General features: G+C 38.4%; 1 non-coding gene across 1 annotated transcript; it reads left to right on the top strand.

Annotated features, from left to right (window-relative positions):
* The first annotated feature begins 357 nt into the window (after positions 1–357).
* On the top strand, positions 358–464 carry LOC128294859 (small nucleolar RNA R71). The gene has a single exon (XR_008285165.1). It is a non-coding gene; the product is annotated as a small nucleolar RNA R71 (small nucleolar RNA).
* Positions 465–15,100: the final 14,636 nt, after the last annotated feature.

The following is a 15,100-nucleotide window of genomic DNA, read 5'->3' as shown; positions in this document are numbered from 1 at the left end:
TCCATGTTGTGGCCATAAGGTGGGTACTCTGTACTACTTGATCCACCTCCACTCGCTTCGTACTGCATTATTGAGTGAACCTGTGAAGAACTAAGGAAACCATTAATTTTCTTATTCAAGAGTTCTACTTGATTAAATAGCATGGTGACTAAATCAACATTATACATGCCGGCTGCTTTTGTTGGCTTTGTCCTCATGACTTGCCACTGATAATTATTTAATGACATCTCTTCTATAAATTCATAAGCATCTTCAAGTGTCTTATTATTGAAGGTTTTGCCAGCGGCTGCGTCGATCATCTATCGAGTTGAAGGATTCAGACCATTATGAAACGTTTGAACCTGTAGTCAGAGTGGTAACCCATGGTGAGGGCATCTTCTCAAAAGGTCCTTGTATCTCTCCCATGCATCGTAGAGTGTTTCTAAATCCATCTGCACAAAAGAAGAGATATCATTACATAATTTAGCCGTTTTAGCTGGTGAAAAATATTTTAATAAAAACTTTTCGGTCATTTGTTCCCAAGTAGTGATTAACCCCTGTGGCATCAAATTCAACCACTATTTAGCTTTTTTTCTCAACGAAAAGGGAAACAATCGAAGGTGAATTGCGTCATCAGAAATGCCATTTAATTTTAAAAGTGTCGTAAAATTCTAAGAAATTTGTCAAGTGAGCGTTGGGATCTTCGTCCTGCAAACCATCAAACTGAACAAATTGATGTATCATTTGAATTGTGTTAGGTTTTAGTTTAAAAGTATTTTCAGCTACAGCGAGTCTAATTATGCTCGATTCAATTCCTATTAAAGAAGGTTTAGAAGAATCATACATAGTGCGCGGAGCAAGATTTTGATTAACAAAAAATCGCAGGAGGTAGCGAATTTTCTTGGTTTTTAGCGATCTCCTCGGTTATGGTTGAATTATCATCCTCTTGCTCTTCCTCTGTGTATCGTAAGCTTCGCCATATTTCTCTTCGATTTTTGCGAAATATGCGATCGAGCTCACTATCAAACAGTAACGGTCCTAACGGGTTTTTTCTAGTCATAAACTAGAGAAACCTGTCAAAAGAAAATAAATGAAGAATTAGAAAATAAAATAAAAAATTAAATTGCAATAAAAGTAAAATGGCTAAAGTAATAAAAATCGAATGTTCCTAATATCCTAGTTCCCCGGCAACGGCGCCAAAAACTTGATACGTGACAGGTTTTAAAGATTTATGAATCAATCGCTCTTGAGACTAACGTATTATCATGATTAAGGCAAGTGTACCTATCGAACAGTAGTATAGTTCAGCAAGACCAAATTGTCAAACCCAAAGGAACTATGAGTACTAGTATTTACTTCCTTTTTATTATCTAGCCTAAAAATTAAGAGGTTTGGTTATCTAAACTAATTATTAACTAAGAATGCACAGAAAGAAAATTTTGGAAAATATTTTTGGGAAAATTTGATTGATTAAGACAATACCTAAGGAAAAACCCACCTAGACTTCACTTGTTATTTGACTCTAAATCAGACGATTTATTCATTTGACTTGATCCGTAGAAATCCCTAAGTTATATTATTATCTCTCTCGGGACTAATAACGTCTAACCCTAGGTTGAATAATTGAAATCTCTTTCTAATTAACACCCTAAAATTGCATTAACTCGATCTATAGATTCCTTTATTAGGTTTCACCCTAATCCGGCAAAATCTTATCACCCTATCTCCAGGCGTGAAATCAACTCCGCTTAGTTATGACAAATTTACTCTTAAGCAGGGTCTATTCCTCCTCTGCATAAGAGCTTAACTTGAATCAATATCCTGGAATATCAAAACAAGAATTAAGAACACATAATTAAGAATAAGTCAAATATTTATCATACAATTCAGATAATAATAACAAGATTCGTTTTAGGTTTCATTCCCCTTAGGTATTTAGGGGGTTTAGTTCATACTTATGGAAGAAAACATCTCAAAAGCATAAAGATAACAAAACATGAGAAAACCCAAAACTCCTGAAGGAACTTGAAGGGATATCTTCAGTCTTGATGATGAATCCGGCTTTTGAGATGGATCAATCGGCTTTCCTTGAGTAATTCCTTGCTTCCTACCATGCGTCCCCTTCTAAGTGCCTCCTCAGGTGTTTAAGTAAGCTTTTGAATGCCTAAGAGCCCTCAAAATTGGCCTTTTTTGAATAGGGTTATACTTGGGCTCGGCAGGGACACGCCCGTGTGACACGTCCGTGCGCGATTACTCCAGCCTATGGTTAAGGCTATTAAACGGGCACGGGCGTGTAGTATACCCGTGTATGTCGTGCTTCAATCCTGCTAAAGGGACACGACCGTGTGACACGCCTGTGTGAGAAAGTCTAAGCCGTGTTGATTTCCCATGTGGGTCTATTTTCTCTATTTTCAGCCCATTTCTCGCTCTTTTTACTCTTCTATGCTCTCCTAAGTATAAAACATGAAATTAAAGGATTAGGAGCATCGAATTCACCAAATCTAAGGGGAAACCATTCATAAATAGGCTAAGCATGGGATAAAAATATGTATAAATTACGATTTATCAACATTATCGACTGTCTTCGGTATCTTTATAAGTGAATTTTTGAATCTATGGCATGTATAGACTGGATTATACCTTTGGAATGCTACATTTTGGTTTATGTATAATTTAAGCCATGCGAAAATGGCTAAATTTTCTACGTTGAGTTCGGTTGTTTTTTGTTATGGTTTAAGTTCATTTTTTATTATAATATTTTTTTGCTATGGACGAATGGTATATGTGATATGAGTTTTGTACATTGAAGTTGATTGGTGATTTGGATGTGATTTGAGTGATTCGGCCATGGTATACATATAGGTATAAATTAAGTTTGTTATGTTATCTTTGGTTAAAATGATTCGGTTATGACTTGTAAAAAAGTAGTAGTTTAATTTGGTTGACAAGTATGCTTGGTGAGATGTGAATTTAGGTAATGAAAATGTTGATTCATGATTTGGCTTTTGCACTTATGTATCTAAGTATATGATGTATCAGTTTTATATATGTAAGCATATAAATATGATATTGAACATATGAATTTGGTTTAAGTGAATAAACATGGTTGTTCAATGTGTTTTGGTTGAGGTTTATTATTGACTTATATCTTAATATATGACTTATATAACCATTTGGTAAATTTGATAATATTATATGTATATGCTAATGGATAAAGTACCATGCTAATTGTTTAAATTGTTTTAAAATGTGCTTGTAAGAAAATAAGATATAAATTGTTTGATTTCTACTAAGTATTCGGATATTATTGAAATGTTTTAATATGATTTGTACATTATATTATGATTAATAAAATCATGCTTATTATTTTAATTGAACATATGCTTTATATTTATGAATATGACCTGTATAAATGTGTGGTTGTTCGAAAATGGGTTTTTGTTCGATAATGCCTCGTGACCTTAATGTGGCGAAAGATACGGGTTAGGGGTGTTATATTTTATTGGTATCAAAGCTACAGTTTAGTCGATTCTAAGACTAACGTAGCGCGTGTGAGTCTAGCTATAGATGCCATATTATACACTGCGATAGTGTGATGACTTCTGACATTTAAAAATGTGTTTTCGTATAGTAAATAGATCCCGACAGAGCCATAGCTGATGATGTCAAAAGTATAGCGTCTGCTCCCGCGCAAGGGACAGTGCCGGTTGATTCTCAACCGACTTTGAGTAACCAAGAGGGAGAGGCTAAACAAGTCTTTTACCAAATGATGAACGACTGGTTTACTCAATATATTCGGACTAATACGCTGCATCACAACCTCCATCCCGACTAATCCATCTTCGATACCTGTTATACCTCAAGTGAGTGATCCGTTCAGATTGCTTAGGCCTCCTGTTGATAAAATCTGAAAACACAAGGCTGAAGAGTTCAAAGCTACTGATGATGATGATGCTGAGCGAGTTAAATTCTAGCTTGATAATACTATTTGTGTGTTCGACGAATTATCTTGTACTCCGGATGAATGTTTCAATTATGTCATGTCTTTACCTCGAGACACTGCATATCACTGGTGGAATACACTAGTGTCGGTGGTTCCAAAAGTGCAGGTAACCTGGGAGTTCTTTTAGACTGAGTTCCATAAGAAATATGTCAACCAAAGATTTATCGACCTGAAGCGCAAAGAATTTCTGGAGTTGAAACAAGGTCTAATGACCGTGACAGAGTATGATCGAAAATTCATGAGACTCAGTCAGTATGCCTGAGAGTGTATTTCGACCGAAGCCATAATGTGTAAAAGATTTGAAGATGGGCTAAATGAAGACATTAAACTGTTAGTTGGCATACTTGAGATAAAAGAGTTTGTAGTACTGGTTGAGCAAGCCTGCAAAGCTGAAGAGCTCGGAAAGAGAAAAGAAAAGCTGACTTTGAAGCTAGAGATTCACATAAGAGATCATCGAGTAAGTTATTTCAGTAGGCACCAAAGAATTTCCGAGATAATTTTGGTCGTTCTAAAGCTACTTCAGGTTATATACGACGGGATCGAGATAGGCCACCTGTGAGCTCGAGAGCTACCTCAGTAGCTAGTGTAGGTAATGTCAGATCAAATCAACCTGAGTGTAAACATTGTGGTAAATGAAATCCCGGCAGTTGTAGATTGCATGATCGAGCTTGTTTCAAATGTGGATCGATGGATCATTATATTCGTGAATGCCCTGCATTAGCTGAACAAAATCCAGTACAGAATACGAGATCAGGTAACATTGCAACTCGAGGTAGACCACCCAGAAATACGGGTAATGTGAGTAACAGTCAGAGAGGGACTAAAGATATAGCACTTAGATCTGAGGCTCGTGCACCTACCAGAGCCTATGCTATTCGCGCGCACGAGGAGGCTTCATCCCTAGATGTTACTACTGGTACATTCACTCTCTATGATACTAGTGTAATTGCATTGATTGATCCTGGTTCAACTCATTCTTATGTTTGTGAGACATTAGTATTCAGTAAGACTTTGCTTGTTGAGTCTACTGAGTTTGTGATTAGAGTATCAAACCCCTTGGGTCGGTGTGTAATGGTTGATAAAGTATGTAAGAATTGTCCCTTGATGATTCGAGATTCATGTTTTTCGGCTGATTTGATGTTGTTACCATTCGATGAGTTCGACATAATTCTAGGTATGGATTGGTTGACTTTGCATGATGCTGTTGTAAACTGCAAAAGAAAGACTATTGATTTACGGTGCCAGAATGATGAGATTATTCGGGTTGAATCTAATGATCTGAACGGTTTAACGGTAATGATTTCCTCGATGTTAGCTCGAAAATATATAAGAAAAGGTTGCAAAGCTTACTTTGCATATGTGCTTAATAGTAAAGGAACCGAAAGAAAGATTGAATCAATACCTACTGTGTGCGAGTATCCGAATGTGTTTCCTGAAGAATTGTCGGGTTTGCCACCTATTCGAGAGGTAGAGTTTGGTATTGAGTTAGTACCAGTGACGACTCTGATATCTATAGCTCCGTCTAGAATGGCACCTACTGAATTAAAAGAATTGAAAGCTCAATTGCAAGAGTTGACAGATAGAGGTTTCGCGCGACTGAGCTTCTCTCCCTGGGGTACACCAGTTTTATTTGTGAAAAAGAAAGACGAAACTATGAGGATGTATATTGATTACCGACAACTCAACAAGGTGACTATAAAGAATAAGTATCCGTTGGCATGAATTGATAATTTGTTCGATCAGCTGAAAGGGGCTACAGTGTTTTCAAAGATAGATTTGAGATCAGGCTACTATCAGTTATGAGCTAAAGACTCTGATGTGCCAAAGACTGCTTTCAAAATTAGGTACGAACATTATGAGTTTTTGGTTATGCCTTTCGGACTAACTAATGCACCTGTTGTTTTCAGGGATTTGATGAATCAGATCTTCAGATAGTATCTGGATTGATTTGTGGTTGTGTTCATAGATGACATTTTGATATACTCCTGTGATGAAACCGAGCATGCCAAACATTTGAGACTTGTAACACCCCGTACCCGAGACCGTTACCGGAGTCGTTTCACAGACTAAATTCACTTATTTTCACAGTCCATTTTAAAAATTTCCAGACAGCTGACTAACTGCGTCACTGTCACCTTAAAAATCATATCTTGAGTTCCAAAATTTGAAAATCAGTTTTGTAATTTTTCCCTGAAACTAGACTCATATATCCATCCACATATTTTTTTCTAGAATTTTTCGTCAAGCCAATTAGTACATTTTATTAGTTAAATTCTCCCCTATTACAGGGTTCGACTATTCTGACCTTCATGTATTACGACTTGGATATCTCCCTGTACAGGGCTTCAATACTGATGCCATTTCTTTCTATAGAAACTAGACTCGAAAAGGAATCTATACATATATGGCATGACTTCTAATTATCTATGGTTAATTTATAATTAATTTCCAAAGTCAGATCAGGGGATCCAGAAATTGCTCTGGCCCTGTTCCACGAAAACTTAAATATCTCTTAAATTCCGACTCATATGACCGTTTTGTTTCTTCCATATGAACGTATATTCATCAAGGTTCGATTACATAATTTATTCACTATTTAACTCCATTCCTACTATTTTTAGTGGTTTTTCAAATTCACACCACTGCTGCTGTCAGCATCTGCCTTTAGGGTAGACTTTACCTATTACACAGTTTCCATGATTCAACTAACCCTTTAGCATATATAGCACAAAGTATGATCGTGATTAACCATTCCAATGGCCAATCATTGCCAAGCATATCCACACCTCTCAATAACCATATACATACAAAATAATTATAACATTATGCTCAAAAATATACATAAGCCATTTTCGCATGGCTATCCAAATTTATACAATACCGAAAGGTACATGACCAATCATCAAAAAGGGTAGTCCTATACATGCCATTTCAAAGTTCAACCAAAAGTGTACCAAAGGGCTTTGATAGTGTGGGCGACTTCGACTTCAATAATCCCGAGTCCGATAGCTGATGAACCAAAATCTATAAAACAGAGATTCAAAGAAACGGAGTAAGCATTTAATGCTTAGTAAGTTTTGAGCCATAAAATTTGACACAACTAAAGGGTAGCATTCATATGGCTAAACGGATAATTTCATATGCACAAATTCTAAATATCACTTACTTCACATTACCAACCCTTATATTCATACACAAAAGATCAACTTAGCCAAAGGCCGGAAGCTCACTAATCGACTGAGCGAATAATATTTAAACGAAATCACTACTCCAATGCGTATCTGAAACGTACCTCATCGTTGGGATTTTTCGAGTATTAATTGAAATTTTACAGCAAGATCGCTCATTCCCAACCCAAGTACCTTCGAATTTAGCGGATATAACTACTTGCTCAAATGCCTTCGGACTTGACCCGGTTATAGTAACTCGCACAAATGCCTTCGGGACTTAGCCCGGTTCAATAACTCGCACCAATGCCTTCGGGACTTAGCCCGGATATAATAACTCGCACAATTGCCTTCGGGTTTAGCCCGAAATTAGTCACTAGCACAAATGCCTTCGGGACTTAGCCGGTTATCATCCGAATATCCATGCACATATCAATAAATCATGACACATCTCTATTTCAATTTCATGACTAGAATTCAAACACAAGTCACTTATCAAGCATTATCATTTCGGCTCAATAGCTACATACAAGAGCATGATTTTGATTTACATAAAACATGATCTAATCGAATCATAATCTAAGCTCCATTACTCAAAGACTTACCTCGGATGTGGTCGAACGATTTAACGGCTATTCGATCACTTTTTCCTTTCCTTATCCAACTGTGGTCCTCTAAGCTCTTGAGCTAATTCAAATAAATTTAACTTATTAAAGTCTCATTATGCTAGCTTATGGCGAATATGACAAGGAATTTGATAGGTCATATGGCCACCTTTTAGCTCAAATACACAATGGTCATGCACATTTTAATCACATTAAGTAATTTAATACAATTCATTCGAACATCAAAAGAGAAGCTCAAGGTACTTAGCCCATATATACATTAGACATTAGAGTCACATATTATGCGAAATCACAAATCGAATTCAACATATTAGCTAATATTCCCTTAGCGAATTTTCTAAGTCAAGATAAAGCCATCAATATGCTTACCTATGGCGAACATACACATCAATTTATGTACTCATTCATGTGGCCGAACATACATGTCTATGCTGAGGCCGATTGCAACACTTAATACATTCTACAAGTATGGTCACTTGTATTGACTAAACACCATTTTGTTTCAAGTTCAAAACTTGGCTAATACACATATATACACTATTAAAGCATCCTCTCCCTTTCCATCAATTCAACACATGCATTACTCATTGATATACAAAATTATATTCGCCTTAGCACACATCTTGCTGGTCAATTTTTCTCCATCTAGCAACATTTTATGTACTATGCGAACCAAAAGATCAAACACCTAGCTTAATCATTTCCAAAACACTTAACCGGCCTTTGACCAAGACTTTAAACAAAGTCTATGTTCGGCTATCACACATATGGGCAATATTAGTTCAAAGTTTTAACAAGATTAATTTCTTTGATCTTAACCTAAATGAAAACCCCCATTGTTCATCTAGATTTAGCATGAAACAAACACCAACCAAGAAAACAACACCCATGGCCGAGTATCATCTTCATCACATAGCAAGATTTAAACCATGGGCTAGGTAGAACTCAAACTAACATCAAAAATATGCATGAATCTCATGGAACAACATCAAACTTACCTTAACCTAGCTACAAGCATGGCGAATCTCTTCAACATTTCCTCCTTTCTTTCCTTTTGAATTTTGGTCAAGAAGAATGAAAAAGGATGGACATTTTTTTCTTTGTTTTCATCATTTTCCTTTTCCATTTCTTTATTACTAGCTTTTTATTTTATTGTTTCCTACTTACCACATTAGCACACCATGCTTAAAATATGCTATGCCCCATAGCATGGCCTACCACTAGCTCAAATATTGGGCAATTTGACATGCAAACCCACCATTTCACAACATGCATTATTAGGCCTCTTTACATTTGCCTAGCACATTTCTAAATTTTCTCACATAAGTCCTATTTGATAAAATTCACTTACAATTAACAAAATTCAAACATGAAATTTTCACACATGCATATATACATATAATGAGCATCAACTATGACGGTTAATTATTTTTATGACTCGGTTTTGTGGCCCCGAAACCACTTCCCAACTAGGGTCACATTAGGGCTGTCACAACTCTCCCCCACTTAAGAAATTTTCGTCCCCGAAAATCTTACCGGTAAATAGGTTTGGGTATCGCTCTTTCATAGAGTTCTCGGGTTCCCAAGTAGCTTCTTCCATCCTGTGTTTGAGCCATAACACTTTTACTAACGGAACCCTTTTGTTTCGCAACTCTTTCACTTCACGAGCTAGGATACGAATCGGTTCTTCTTCATAACTCATATCGGATTGAATTTCAATCTCTGATGGATTAATTACGTGTGATGGATCGATCTATAACGTCAAGCATCGAAACATGAAAGACGTCGTGAATCTTTTCAAGTTCGGGGCAAAATCAATCTATATAGAATCGACCAACTCGCTCGAGATTTCATACGCCCAATGAATCTCGGACTCAATTTGCCCTTACGGCCAAATCCGAGTATCTTTTCCAAGGTGAAACTTTAAGAAACACTTTGTCTCCCACGATACTCAATGTCTTTTCGTTTCAAATCAGCGTCACGACTTCCAATGATCTGTGGCGCCTTCGACTTTCACGGATTACTTTTACTTTCATTCAGCATCTTTAATCAAATCAACTCCGAAAATTTTACTTTCACCGAGCTCGGTCCAAAACAATGGTGTACGACATTTTCGACCGTACAAAGCCTCGTACGGTGCCATCTCAATACTTGACTGAAAACTATTGTTGTAAGCGAATTCAATCAAAGGTAAATATCGTTCCTATGAACCACTAAACTCAAGGATGCAGCATCTCAACATATCCTCGAGTATTTGAATTATCCGCTCGGATTGACAATTGATTTGGGGGTGAAAAGCGGTGCTAAAATGCAACTTGGTACCCAAAGCTTCTTGCAATTTCTTCCAAAATCGTGAGGTGAATCTCGTATCTCTATCCGACACAATAGAAATCGGTACCCCGTGTAATCTCACAATCTGAGAAACATACAGTTCAGCTAGTTTATCCAATGAAAAATCCGTACGTACGGGGATAAAATGAGCCGACTTAGTCAGTCTATCAACAACAACCCAAATCGCATCTTTCTTACTTGTCGACAATGGCAACCCAGACACAAAATCCATCGTGACTCTATCCCATTTCCATTCAGGTATCATGATCGGCTGAAGTAAACCCGTAGCCACTTGATGTTCCGCCTTCACTTGCTGACATATTAAACACTTCGAAACAAAATTGGAAATGTCTCGTTTCATACCATGCCACCAAAAGCTGGCGTCTCGGATCGTTGTACATTTTCGTACTCCACGGTGAATTGATATTCGCTACAATGAGCTTCGCTCGAAATCATCGAAATGAGTTCGAATTTCTTGGAACACACAAACGACTTCAACCTCAAACAATCGTCATTATCAATTTGAAACTCGATTCCATATTCGAACACATTTTGCCCGTTTTGCGCCAATTCATCATCGACTTTACGGGCTTCACGAATTTGATGAATCAATAATGGTTTGGCCTTTAATTACGCCACTAACACATTGTCGGATAGAATGCACAAGTGTACATTCATCGTCAGAAAGCAAACAAAGGATTTACGACTTAAGGCATCCGCAACCACATTAGCCTTTCCCGGTGATAGTCAATGACAAGCTCATAATCTTTTAACAACTCGAGCCAACGTCTTTGTCGCAGATTCAAGTCTCTTTGAGTCATCAAATATTTGAGACTTTTGTGATCCGAATATACATGGCACTTCTCACCAAATAAGTAGTGTCGCCATATTTTCAAAGCGAATACGATGGCAGCTAATTCGAGATCATGGGTAGGATAATTTTTCTCGTGTGGCTTTAATTGTCTCGACGCATAGGCCACAACTCGACCTTCTTGCATCAATACGCAACCCAACCCAAGTAGGGACGCATCACTATAAATGACAAACTCTTTGCCTGATTCGGGTTGCACTAGAATTGGAGCTTCGGTCAAATAAGTTTTCAGTTGATCAAAACTTTTCTGACATTTTTCCGTCCATTCGAACTTAACATCTTTTTGAAGTAGCTTCATCATTGGTGTGGCTATCATCGAGAAACCTTTTACAAACCGTCGGTAGTAGCCGGCAAGTCCCAAAAAGCTCGAACTTCAAGAATATTTCTGGAGGTTTCCGTTAAGTATGGCTGAAATTTTGCTCGGATCAACTCGAATACCGATCGCAGATACCACATGACCCAAGAAGCTAACCTCTCTTAACCGAACTCACACTTCATCGAACTTAGCATATAACCGCTTATCCCGTAAGATTTGCAACACTAATCTCGGTGTTCAAGATGTTCGGTCTCATCTCTTGAATAGACCAAGATGTCATCAATAAACACAACTACGAACCGGTCCAAATCGTCTCAAGATCCGATTCATCAAATCCATAAATATCGCAGGGCATTAGTGAGCCCAAACGGCATCACTAAGAACTCGTGAGAGCCGCTTCTCGCTTCGAAAGCGGTTTTGGGTATATCCGAATCTCGAATTAAGAATCGGTAATAACCCGATCTCAAATCTATCTTTGAAAACACCGAGGCTCCTTTAGTTGATCAAACAAATCATCAATACGCGGTAACGGATATTTATTCTTTATCGTCACTTTATTCAGCTGCCGATAGTCAATGCACAACCTCATGGTTCCGTCCTTCTTTTTCACAAACAATACTGGTGCACCTCAAGGTGAGAAACTTGGTCGAGCAAAACCTCTATCCGTCAATTCTTGCAACTGAGCTTTCAACTCTTTTAACTCGGTTGGTGCCATACGATACGGAGCTATCGAAATCGGCGTAGTCCCAGGTACAAGCTCAATACCAAACTCTACCTCCCGAACAGGTGGTATACCCGGTAATTCTTCGGGAAAAACATCCGGGTATTCAAAAACCACCGGCACAGATTCGGGTTTCCTTTCTAACTCTTTGTCATCAAGTACATATGCAAGGTATGCTTCGCACCCCTTTCTTACATATTTCTGAGCCAACATTGATAATATTACAGCTGGCAACCCCTTTAAGTCCGTAGACTCAACTCGGATTATTTCATTATTTGCGCACCTCAAATCAATAGTCTTGCTTTTGCAATTCACAACTGCATCTTGCACGGTCAACCAATCCAAACCAGGAATAACATCAAATTCATCAAACACTAAAAGCATCAAGTCCGCCGGAAAACGGGAACCTCGAATTACTAGGGGACATTTCTTACACACTTTGTCGACAAGCACGTAACGACCCAAGGGATTTGACACCCGAATTACGAACTCAGTAGACTCAATAGGTAAAGTCTTACTGGATGCTAAGGTTTCACATATATGAGAATGAGTAGAACCAGGGTCAATCAAAGCAATCACATTAGTATCAAAGAGAGTAAAAGTACCGGTAATAACATCTGGCGAGGAAGCATCCTCGCGTGCCAGCGTATAGCATAAGCCCTAGCAGAGCACGAGCCTCGAGATCTGGTCGTAGCATCTCTAGATCCTCTCGACCACCACTAGCATTGCCGTATTTCTAGATGGTCTACCTCGGCGATGGCGACACCGGTTTCCCACTCGATTTACATTCTGCTCGCACAACCTCGGGCAATCTTTAATGAAGTGGTCGATGATCCGCACTTGTAACAGGAGCGGTCATGGAATCTACAACTCCCCGAGTGCCATTTACCACAATACTGACACTCCGTTCTGTCTCGACGGTCATTTCCAATGCTAGCGACCGAAGTGACTCGTGCACTCATAGGGGGTCGATCACGGTCTCGTCTAGAAAAACCCGAAGTGTCTCTAGATTGGCCCGAATCATCTCTAAACTTTTTCGATGATTGTTGAAAGGGCCTCCCCGAAGACCTCTTACGAAACTCCTTTGCTCCCATATCAGCTTTTCTTTTCTCCATACTCAGCTCCTCGGCTTTGCAAGCTCGCTCGACAAGTACCACAAATTCTCGGATTTCTAAAATGCCAACACACAGCTTTATATCATCATTCAGTCCATCCTCGAAACGTTTACACATCACGGCCTCTGAAGAAATGCATTCTCGAGCGTACCGGCTAAGCCTTACAAACTTTCGTTTATAGTCGGTAATTGACATGGAACCTTGTTTAAGTTCAAGAAATTCCTTCCGTTTTTTATCCATAAATCTCTGACTGATATACTTTTTCCGAAACTCGGTTTGGAAAAACTCCCAAGTTGCTTGCTCTCTGGGCACAACAGAAGTCAACGTATTCCACCAATAGTAGGCAGAATCACGTAGCAAGGAGATAGTACACTTTAGGCACTCATCGGGTGTGCAAGATAGCTCATTGAGTACCCGGATAGTGTTCTCCAACCAAAATTCAGCTTGCTCGGCATCATCGCTGTCCGTAGCTTTAAATTCAGTAGCCCCGTGTTTTCGGATTCTGTCAACTGGGGGTTTATTTGACCTTATTTGGTCAGATGCCGGAGGTATTATAGGTGCGGGGGTGGCATTAGTCGGGAATGGAGGTTGCGGAACAGCCGTATTAGTTCGAATGTATTGGTTGAACCAATCATTCATCACGCTATAGAAAGCTTGTCTAGCTTCATCATTCGGATTACTAGCAATAGGTTGAGAGTCCGCCGGAGCTGTCCCTTGTGCGGGAGCAGGCGCTACACTTTCAAGATCATCAGCTACCACTCGGTCAGGATCGGGATCCATTACTATAAGTAAACACATTTGCAAATGTCAGAAATCACCACACTATCAAATAATCACATAATGGCATGTATAGCTAGACCCAAACATATTACGGTAGTCCTAGAATCGACTAAACCGTAGCTCTGATTGCAATTTAATTGTAACACCCCATACCCGAGACCGTTACCGGAGTCGGACACGAGGGGTTCACAGACTAAATTCACTTATTTTCACAGTCCATTTTAAAAATTTCCAGACAGCTGACTAACTGTGTCACTGTCACCTTAAAAATCATATCTTGAGTTCCAAAATTCAAAAATCAGTTTCGTAATTTTTCCCTGAAACTAGACTCATATATCCATCCACATATTTTTTTCTAGAATTTTTGGTCAAGCCAATTAATACAGTTTATTAGTTAAAGTCTCCCCTGTTACAGGGTTTGACTATTCTGACCTTCATGTATTACGACTTGGATATCTCCCTGTACAGGGCTTCAATACTGATGCCGTTTCTTTCTATAGAAACTAGACTCGAAAAGGAATCTATACATATATGGCATAACTTCTAATTATCTATGGTTAATTTATAATTAATTTCCAAAGTCAGATCAGGGGATCCAGAAATCGTCTGGCCCTGTTCCACGAAAACTTAAATATCTCTTAAAATCCGACTCATATGACCGTTTCGTTTCTTCCATATGAAAGTATATTCATCAAGGTTCGATTACATAATTTATTCACTATTTAACTCCATTCCTACTATTTTTAGTGATTTTTCAAATTCACACCACTGCTGCTGTCAGCATCTGCCTTTAGGGTAGACTTTACCTATTACACAGTTTCCATGATTCAACTAACCCTTTAGCATATATAGCACAAAGTATGATCGTGATTAACCATTCCAATGGCCAATCATTGCCAAGCATATCCACACCTCTCAATAACCATATACATACAAAATGATTATAACATTATGCTCAAAAATATATATAAGCCATTTTCGCATGGCTATCCAAATTTATACAATACCGAAAGGTACATGACCAATCATCAAAAAGGGTAGTCCTATACATGCCATTTCAAAGTTCAACCAAAAGTGTACCAAAGGGCTTTGATAGTGTGGGCGACTTCGACTTCAATAATCCCGAGTCCGATAGCTGATGAACCAAAATCTATAAAACAGAGATTCAAAGAAACGGAGTAAGCATTTAAT

Source organism: Gossypium arboreum, chromosome 6 (assembly GCF_025698485.1).
Source record: "Gossypium arboreum isolate Shixiya-1 chromosome 6, ASM2569848v2, whole genome shotgun sequence".
NCBI classification, from domain to species: domain Eukaryota; kingdom Viridiplantae; phylum Streptophyta; class Magnoliopsida; order Malvales; family Malvaceae; genus Gossypium; species Gossypium arboreum.
Note: the sequence above shows the minus strand (reverse complement) of the source record. Positions and strands in the feature narration are given on the sequence as shown.